The following is an 11,120-nucleotide window of genomic DNA, read 5'->3' on the forward strand; positions in this document are numbered from 1 at the left end:
TTGTGTTTCTCTGTCCAACTTCGTTTACTTAGCATTAATACTCTCTAGGTCCATCCATCTTGTCAAAAGTGACAAAGTTCATTCTTTTTTTATGATGAGTAATATACTATTATATATTTACCACATTTTCTTTATCTAGTTGTCTGTCAATAAATTCTTGGATTGTTTTCATATCTTGGCTACTGTAAATAATTCTGTGGTAAATATAGTGGTACATATACTTTTTTCAAATTGGTGTTTTCATTTTCTTCCTTAATTATTTTCTTTTCGGTGTATCTGGTATTAAAATCCCTGGGGTTATAAATCTTTTGTTTTTGTTTTTAATAACTTGCACTCAAGATGACTTATTTTCATATGTATTTGATAATGCAGACTAATATCTGACTACTAGAGTCCCGGTGCACAACATTAGTGCATTGGGAGTTTGGAGGGGTTGGGGGAAGGGGAAGGGCCTCTCAGCCAGGCCTGCACCCTTTTGCAGTCTGGGAGTCCTTGGACATCCTTAGTGCTCCCATGGAGGAGGGCCACTGTGCTCACCAGCTCTCAGCCTGGCTTGTGGCTGTGCACTGACCACCAGGGGGCAGCTCCTGCATTGAGCATCTGCCCTCTGGTGATCAGTGTGTGTCATAGCAACTGGTGGTTCAGCTGTTGGATTGATTAGCATATTACTCTTTTATTATATAGGATGGGAAAATCCTGTGGGTGCTAAGTAGAGGATGGTTTTCTCTAGAGGGTTTGTGTGATCATTCTGGGTCCACTTTAATTAATATTTTGGCTTCTACTTTCCTAACTCATGCATGTAATATAGAATCAAGCCCAAGACACATGTGGTAGAAGGTCTATGGTTAAAATTTTTAATGAGAAACCACTTTTATTCTTCCCTATTTCCCACCTCCCTGGAACCAAGGTTGCAACAGATAGCTTTTTTTCTTAGCACCCTTTGCTGCAGGGCTGAGTTGCCTAGTCATCCTTTCATTCTGATAAAGTCGTTTTTGTGTATGTGAGCTTATGTCTAGTAGTTTCCATTCTGACAAAAACCCAGAGTCCCATCCTCATTTACATGCATGGTCAGGCATGTAACTCAAAAACTCTAGACTACTGTTATTAGCATTTGTCCCAGAACATTTCCAATTTCACATTCTTTTTATCACTCTACTTTTAGCTTATCATCATCATCATCATCAATTTCTTGCCTTTGGGACTTTTTTTTTTAAAATCAGCAATGCATTTGAAAAATATTATTTTTGTAATTTATTCAAAATCAATTTTTGTATTCAGTAGGTTGGAGTAGTCTGTTCTGAATATTAATTCCTAAATAATCAGAAACAAAAGTATCATCTTCTTTTCGGAAGTATAAGGTACCAATATTTCAATTACTCTGATTTCCTAGGGAAGAAGGAAATAAAGGAAATAAATAATTGATTTGCAATGTGGGAAGGTACATTGCAAATATCTCACAATTTCAGGAGGCGATGTGGCTAGATATCACTAAAAGAGGACATTTTACTTTAATCTTACTTTCTGCAGTGCCTGAGGCATAGAAAAGGCTGATTTATTAATTCCATTCTCCGTGTTACTGTGAAACTATTGCCCTCAATTACTTTTTTAAGGCTATAGATTATAGTAAACTATTCAAGAACAAGACTAGATGTACAGAAAATCTCAGTCACAGAATTTCTAATAAAATTTTCTTGACTAAGTCTCTATTCTAAGATCTTTCTTTCTGCCAATTTCTACAACATGAATGTGATCTCAGAACTGATAAAAAATTAGTATCTGTTGAATGGCTTACATTTAGAATGTTCTGATTTTATTTTAATATGAACCAACTAATACCACTCCAATAATTGAATTAAAAGTTTATCTACAAATCTTATTAAAGATGTAGCATTTAAGAAAAGTTGGAGATGTAGAATAATACTGGAACATTTCAAAGGATTCCCGACTTATTTTTCTTTCCAATTTGTACTATAAACAGCTATCAGAATAATTTTTTAAAGCATAAATCTCAACATTTGGTCCTTCCTTTACTCAAGAAAGTTTAATTATTTGTTGTTTCTAATTCCTTATTAGACATTTTTCTATGTGAATGCATCATTTACAAGTGTTATTTGTCCGAATCTGAACTTAGGTTTTTACTCTCATACAATCAAGATTTATTGAAGTCTTCTCTTATACTCTATTCTGTGCAAGGCAAAGTGAATGAAAGGTGAATGAACTAGGCATGGTTCTTATCTTCTAGGAGACATTTAGTCCAATGGGTGTTGGGATGAAGGACAAAAAACATACTTTAAAAATCATATGGTAGTAAGCGCAATAATGTAAATGTATACAAGTAATCCCTTTATTTCCTCAATTTTAATAGCATTTTATCTATATTTCATAAGGCATTATTACTTTCACCTTTTGGTAGTCATTTACCTCTCCCATGACTTAAAAAAATTTTTAGGGGCAAGACAGGTATATTACATTTTGTGATATTTTTAAGACAATTTTTTAGAGCAGTTTTAAGATCACAGCAAAACTGGAAAGAGGCTATAGAGACATCCTGTGCCCCCACACATGCACAGCCTCACCTATAATCAACCATTCCCACTAGAACGGTACATTTGTTGTTATTGATCAACCTTCATAGCATAATTACCCCAACTCCATACTTTACATTGGGGTTTGCTATTGGTATTATACTTCCTTTGAGTTTAGACAATGTATAATGACATGTATGTACAATTATAGCATCATGTAGAGTATTTTTATTACCCTAAAGTCCTCTGTGCTCTGCATATTAATTTCTTCCTGTCCCCTATGATCTCTTTTTAAATTCCCCAACACATTTAACTGAGTGCCTTGCATAGAAAAATAGCAATAACAGAACAACAGTAACACAAAAAATAATATAAACTATTTAAGTATTTTTAACTATTTGCTAGTCCCTATTCAAGGGATTTGAACATATGAATTAATTTAATTCATACAACAACTCTGTGAATTGGGTACTAAAATTATCCCTATTCAACTGATGAAGAGGCCAAGGCACACTCCGGTTAAATAACTTGCTCAAACTTAAAAAGCTAATAATGCTGAGTCCAGAGTTGGATACAGTAAGTAGTCAGTAAATATATATTGAAAACAAAATGAATTAATACTAAGTATCTGTTTAAAGAAAAATTTAAATACAAAAGTCTTTGGGAATTCTACATCAAATATTAATGCATTGTTCTTTGGGCTGTATAATTTGTGGAGACTGTAAAACTATAGGTACATTAAAGGATTTATTCATGTCAGATGCGAAGTACCTTAGCTTCTTTGCCCTAAGACATGAAATACTGACATATTTTACCTCTAGCAACTCTTTTGTTTTTGTTGTCCTATTTTTCAAGTTGGATTGTCCTCAAAGGACAGAAACTTCATTGACATGCTAGACATTTCTTGTGTTTTACATGGAAACTTCCCCAATGCTCTGACTATAAATAACAACTGGCTTTATAACTGGCATGTTAATGGAATATATCACACTAAACCGAAAGTCTTGTGGAAATGTGGATCCTTTTTGCCTTTCTTGTCTTTTACCTTCAGGCCCTCAGATGACTTCTCAGAGTGAAAGGGCACTTTGGTGATCAGGAGGTCCAACCAGCTCCTTTTACAGAGAAGGAAGCTACATTTCAGAGAAGCTCTGCTTCACCCAAGGCCATACCATAAATTTAGGGAGAAAAGAAATGAGAACAGGCCTGTTTAGACATGAGACTGACATTCATGGAACAATCAGAGTCATGATTAGAGGATGGTGTAGGCCATCACCATGAAAATAATATATAGGCACCATTCTTTATAATCAAGCTATTTACAGTTAGGAGAAGACAATACAGAGGTACAGGTATTACATTATAAATCAGTCAAATGGAGTATCTACAGGTGATAGAGGGTAGATTATATGAAACCACAGAGGAATAGAGGTGCCTCCCAACTGTTGTATTCAGGAAAGCTACTCATTTATTTGACATGTTTTTATCTAACATGTATTCCAAGTGTTCTGCAGACAGTCTCAGTGTGGGCAGTTGGAGGGGCAAGCTGTGTGGGGCTGATGGGTTCCCTGTAATCTAGGGGTGCCCCCGAACTCCAACCAGCTCCCTGGATGTGCAGGTGCTATGTCCAGCATGGGGAGGTGGGCTCAGGGCTGCAGCATCAGCCTCTCCAGGTTTCCTGCTGGCAGGTCCTGCATTCCCCCTCTCCCCCCCCAAACACCCCCACACACACTGATCTTGATACCATAGACAGTCATGGAGCCCTGGGGAGTGTCCCCATTGACCAAGATGGCACTGGGGGAAGTTCTTACACTGAGAGAGCGAAAAGCTAGAAAGATGAATTGTCAGGGGTCCAGCAGGCCAAAAGCTAGAAAAATGAATGGATAGGTCCAAACCCCCCAACAGCTAGCAGGACAGTTATGATAGAAAAAAGTCCTCCCCTCCCTATCCCTCTGAGAACTGTGGGCTTCAGCAGGAAGGAGGGTGGTCTTTGAGACAGGAGTTCATCATTCTCCCAGGTTGAGGCACCTGAATTAACCACTTTCCTTTTGCATTAGAACCTGTCTCACAAGTTTGGCTTTAGTTGTACAGGCAGCTGAACCTGTGTTTTTTGCAAGTACCATCCCACATGCTGGAGAATCAGTGATGGACAAGCTAGACATGCTTTGTCCTCATAGTATCTATATCCTGGTCAGATAAATTTTTTAAAAATATATATTTTATTGTTTTTTTACAGAGAGGAAGGGAGAAGGATAGAGAGCTAGAAACATCGATGAGAGAGAAACATTGACCAGCTGCCTCTTGCACACCCCCTACTGGGGATGTGCCCGCAGCCAACATACATGCCCTTGACCGGAATCGAACCTGGGACCTTTCAGTCCACAGCCCGATGCTCTATCCACTGAGTCAAACCGGTTTCGGCAGTCAGATAGATTTTTGACAATGTAGAAATAAATGATCAATGACAATAAGGAGCATAAGCAAAGGTATTTTATTAAGAGCTTGTTATAGTAAGGGAGTCAGCTACCATCATCACTTCTATTTGATAGCGACTCAAAGACAGGTGGGAAAGTGGAAAGCTTTATAATTTAAAAAAAAAAAGGAACATTTCAGATATGCACTGATTGAAGACTGTTGGCATAGGGCAACTATAGGCAGGCTAACAAAAGTGGACACTTTATGTAATTGATTAGGGGGTACCTATGTGGCTCTTTCCTGTTGTCCCTATACTGGAAGCAGGCTAAAAATTAGGGAAGCTATCAATTATTCCAGTTTTGGCCATTTGGAGCCAATTTGTTACAGGAGTTATTGTTTGGTTTTCTGGAATGGTTGTTAGAGACAGTAGTCCAACTTTTTATAAGTTTGATTTATAAGATAATAGGTTGGCTTTCTGGGCTGTGGAGAGACTAGAAATACAAATAGACAGTAGTTCTGTTTTTACATATGAGCTAGCTACTGTCTATATGTATATCTAGTCTCTCAACAAGAAATAAATACTCCAAATAATACAAATAAATGGTATAAAGGTAAACAAACAAACAAAAAACAGGGAAAAGAATAGCATGTAATTTAAGAAGTGGAAAGGACCTTATTTTAGACAGGGTAGTTAGGAATTCTCTGAAAAAAAAGTAACACTTGAGTAGAAACTTGATTTACATGATGAAAAAAACAAGCAAACATAAGAAGTTTGGGAAGTGGATGAGGGAGAAGAATCCTGTGGAGGACAAAGCAAGTGTGATGGCTCAGAGGTGGGAATGAGCTTGAAGTGAATGAGGGACCGCAGAAGGCCCACAGTTGGGAATGAGCATGGTTGAGGAGAGTGAGGATAGTTTGGGGAGAGATTAGGGCTGGGACTGATTGTTGGTGTTTTCTTTTTCCTCTAAATCCTATTCGGAGGTCGTCAAAAGTCGCTGGCAGTTAGATGAGCTAATTGCTGGAGGTCAGTTTGGCCATCACGTGGAGAATAGTAGGTATGCAGTCAAATGTGGAAGCAGAGAGAACAGTTAGCTAGCTAATTGTGAGTACAAGTTTGAGCAGAATATTTAAGACTGAGAGGAAAATCAGAAGGGATGTTTTAACGTGAAGGAATTATGTCAGCGAATTAAAGGCAGTAGGGACACTTATGACAGGGAATGGAGAAAAATTCAGATTGACTGAAGATCTTGTGCTCCAGGCAAAGGGTAGCAGATAAATTAAGACTGTAATCAAAGGCAAAATTGCATAAAGTATAGGTTTTGTTAATTAGGAAATAAGCATCTGTTGAATAATATCATTAAAACCTTGGTTCAGAATGCTTTACTTCTTTGTAGTTTGCACAGTGGGTGAGGGAGATGGAGTTTGTCAGCAGCAACACTGGTGCTGACTGAAGTTATCTCACTAATCTATGTATGAGACATTCCTGAAACATAAACAGAAGGAACCAGGGAAGCAATGGCTTTTGTTGTTGATTCAAGAATTCCAAAGAGTGAAAAGAAAAATTCTACTGCACTGGATGGATGCAACTTCATATGTTGAAAAGCACCACGGTAGCAGCCATACAGTTTTTAATTTCAACCATTAGAGCCAGGCCATGTGCAGTTCCAAGCGATAGAAAACAATCATAAAGCAATGAGATTCTGAATAATGCAAGAGTCTTCCAGGCAACAGTAGGCCTGGAAGATACAATGCCTCTGCTTAAAGCTAGGAAGGTCTACAAATCTTCCCCTCACACAGTAGAAAGCTTATGGTGGGAGGCACGGTACAAAAGGTAGAGGTCAGTTTCAAAGCACATTTAGTTTCCATCCTTTCTTTCCCCCCAACCTATGCATTTTAAAGCAGCTGAGTTAGGACTGCAGATAAAATTCTATTCTTATTCCTTCCGGGCAATATTAGAATTTTGCTCTGGCATAAAAGTCCTGGCAAGCATAATTTTTAAGCATATTCATGTCTTTGTATGTGTTATACCTTTGCTAGTATTTCAAATTATTCCCCTAGGAAATACTACTAGAAGAGAAATGAGTGGATCATTTATAGTTACTTTTGTTCCTAATAGCTCGCACATTGTCCTTGAAAATGTAGGAAATTCAAGAGGTGGTGAGTCTTTTATTATTCTTTTAAAATGCAAATGTGGGAAATTCAACATAAATTATAGAAGCACATCAATGGCTGACACAGAATGAAATAGTAGTGATCACTTAAGTGACTTGATTTGTACTTTGGTTTTCATATATTATTATCTTTAATACTCAAAGCAGGTGATATATATATAATACACACCTGAGGATATGTTTATTGCTTTTGAGAGAGAGAGAGAGAGAGAGAGAGAGAGAGAGAGAGAGAGAGAGAGAGAAACATTGGTGTGAGAGAGAAACATCGATCAGTATGTGAAGCCTGGGGATATGCCCTGACTGGGGATTGAATCCATGACCTTCGGTGCATGGGATGATTTTCCAACCCACTGAACCATCAACTGAGGCTATAAGACAGATTTTTTTTTTAAGCATAGACTTTTTTAGTTTGTATTTTTAAAATATATTTTATTGATTTTTTACAGAGAGGAAGGGAGAGGGATAGAGAGCTAGAAACATCCATGAGAGAGAAACATCGATCAGCTGCCTCCTGCACACCTCCTACTGGAAATGTGCCTGCAACCAAGGTACATGCCCTTGACCAGAATTGAACCTGGGATACTTCAGTCCACAGGCTGATGCTCTATCCACTGAGCCAAACTGGTTAGGGTGAGACATTCTTTTATTCCCACTTTACAAGTTGGAAACTGAAGCTGGGAGGGTTAGCCCAAGTTCTTCAAAGCTCTATATTTGACTCCAGAGACTATGCTTTTAATATGATCCCCAGGCAAAATTAAGCAATGGCTTGAATGGGCACATGCTAGTCATTCCTGGTTAAGTGCTTCCCTGTTGATCCCATGAAGGAGCTAATCTCTTACCTTAAGCCCTCCTTCCTAGTCTACTGAAACTATTTCCCTCATAATTCGTTTCCTAACTGTTCTCTGCTTCCACCTTTCCTGCATTAGCCCTAATAACTATAACCACAAGTAATTAGGTTTTACTGCAGCATATTTAAAGTTTCATTCTCTAGGAAAAATTCAGTAGTTATTTTATTACCATGATAAAATTATTTTTTTAAATATGCAATTATTGATATTTTACAGAGAGGAAGGGAGAGAAATAGAGAGTTAAAAACATCAATGAAAGAGAAACATCAACCAGCTGCCTCCTGCACACCCCTTACTGGGGATGTGCCCACAACCAAGGTACATGCCCTTGACTGGAATCAAACCTGGGACCTTTCAGTCCACAGGCAGAAGCTCTATCCACTGAGTCAAACCGGTTTCAGCTAATCCAGCAATTCTTGACTCCAAAACTTGGATTCTTAACTAATCCAGCGCAGCCTTTAATACTGACTAAACAAGGCATAGCTGATAAACAAGGCAGCCCTTAAAACAAACTGAAGATATAATTTAATTATGCTTAATTTTTTTGTTGTGTAACCAGATCCTTAAATACATACTAAAACTTTCTCTTTAACAAATTATACTTCAAGTGGATCTTTCACTGGCTCTTCTCACTCACAGATTACTATTCTTTATATATATATATATATATATATATATATATATATATATATATATATATATATATGTTTTTATTTACTTAAAAAAAAAAAAGGAAAGAAGAGGGAGAGAAACCTCAATGTGAGGGCAGAGTATTGATCAGTTGCCTCCTGCATGCCTCCTACTGGGAGAACCCACAACTCAGGCATGTGCCCTGACCAAGAATGGAACCAGCTATCTCAGTGCATGGGGGATGCTCAACCAGTGGAGCCACACCTGCCAAGGAAAATACTTTTCTTTTTGTAAAAGCAAATGTGTCTGTAATATCTTTTCACAAATAAAAGGGAAAGGAAGTACTGTACTGGGCTTAAAAGCCATTAATTTGTCCTTCAATTATACCTTTGGAGACCACAGAGCAATGCTTAAACCCATACCTTTTATAGTCTGAAAGCATGAAATTATATTATGTATTTACATTTTAAGAAAATGTTCAAGATTAACAGAGTTTGTGCGACTTTTTTTTCTGGACAATTTTTATTAAAATAATTTCATTGATATTTTTTATAAATGTCATTATTAAAATATATATGAGCCACTTGTTTAGCCATTTGTGCTTTTATTTTTCTTTTAAATATGTTTTTATTGATTTCAGAGAGGAAGGGGAGGGAGAGAAAGAGAGTTATTGATCAGCTGCTTCCTGCATGCCCCCACTGGGGATTGAGCCCCAAACCTGGGCATGTGCTCTGACTGGAATCTAACTGTCACCTCCAGGTTCATAGGTTGATGCTGAACCACTGAGCCACACAGGGCTAGTCTTCTGTGATTTTATTGAGATTGAGCCAACTGACCAGGAAACACTTAGCAAATAGAGAACCGAACCTGTGGGTGGGTTCTTGCTGTGTATCTAGTTTTTAAGATCTGAAGGGTAGCTTTAAGTAAATGCGTTGCTAGTTTCCAAAGATGATTGAACAACTTTGTGTCATGTGCCAGTGATATTGTTAATTATGCTTTAGGTTACAAATTTTTTCAACTAAGTCTGTATCTCAGACATCTCATTTTTAAAAAATTCTTTATTGTTTAAAGTATTACAGATAGCCGAAACCTGTTTGGCTCAGTGGATAGAGCATCAGCCTGCAGACTGAAAGGTCTCGGGTTCGATTCCAGTCAAGGGCATGTACCTTGGTTGTGGGCACATCCCCAGTAGGGGATGTGCAAGAGACAGGTGATTCTCTTTTATCAATGTTTCTAACTATCTATCTGTAGTTATTATTATTATGGTTATTATTAATTTCCCTATTACTAACAAAGTTATTTGTTTTAATATTTCAATATCTGGATGTACATATGAAAAAATTTTGGTGGGCCATAATATAATTGTTTGATGATAAACTATGCACATTTTAAACTATGTAGATATTACCAAATAGTTTTCTAAAGTGAATGTATCAATATACATCTCATCATCCTTGTATAAGGATCCCTATGATTTTATATTATTGTCAAAACAATATTACTAGACTTATTATTTGTTGCCCATTTAATGAGTATAAAATATATTTATTTGGTATTAATTTACATTTTATAATTATTTATTAAGAACCTTTCATCGAACTCTTATTTACTTTCTGTGAAATTCCTGTATTTGTTTTTGTTCATATTTCTATTGACTTGTATTTTTTCCTAATTGATTTATAGGCATTCTTTATATATTTTTATACTTCTTTATTGATTAAAATAATACTACCAGGACCTATCTTATGTAGATCTCTTTTAATTGGTTTTAGTAAGGTTTATAAATCTACAAATTGAAACTTACCTTTTTTTTGGTTGGATTTAATGCTCAAGAACCTTTATTTTTGTAGTCTGAGGAAATGTAAATTATTAAACACATTCTGTTTGTTGGTAACAAACTAGCTTCTAATGTTAAAACACTGAAGTTCTTTAAAAATACAGAATACAAATGAAAAGTAGAAAGTGTGTATTTGTTAAAGAACACTATTGAACTTAACAATTTAGAAATTATACAATACTTCATAAATGCAAGTAACTTGTGTGGGTTTGTGTGTGTGTGTGTGTGTGTGTGTGTGTGTAAGAGAGTAGGAAGAGAAGGAAGCTTCTAAAATAGGATTAAAATGTTTTGTTTTTATACTAATTAAAATTGCAATCATAGTTTGTGCTTTAAACACTATCGTTTCACTTTTATTAGGTCTAGTATCTGTACTAATAAAAGGGTAATATGCTACTTAGAGTGGACATCTTTTAGACAAAGCCACAGCGGCTGCCTTAGGCTCAGGCAAGCCGTGGATGGTGGCTGCCACTACCAGGGCCGGTCTGAGGCTCAGACAAGCTGCAGTGGCTGTGAGGGCTGAAGCTCTGACAGCCATGGCGGTCAGCAGTGGCAGCAGCAGAGGCATGATGTGGGCATCACCTTCCCCTGATTGGTGGATCACCCCCCACAGAGGGAGGCCAGAGGCAGCAGCAGTGAGGCAGTGCCTTTCCCTGATTTGCAGTTTGCTTCCCAAAGTAGGACATCCCCTGAGGGCTCC

Source organism: Pipistrellus hanaki (genome assembly GCF_964339955.1).
Source record: "Pipistrellus hanaki genome assembly, chromosome: 1".
Classification (NCBI taxonomy): domain Eukaryota; kingdom Metazoa; phylum Chordata; class Mammalia; order Chiroptera; family Vespertilionidae; genus Pipistrellus; species Pipistrellus hanaki.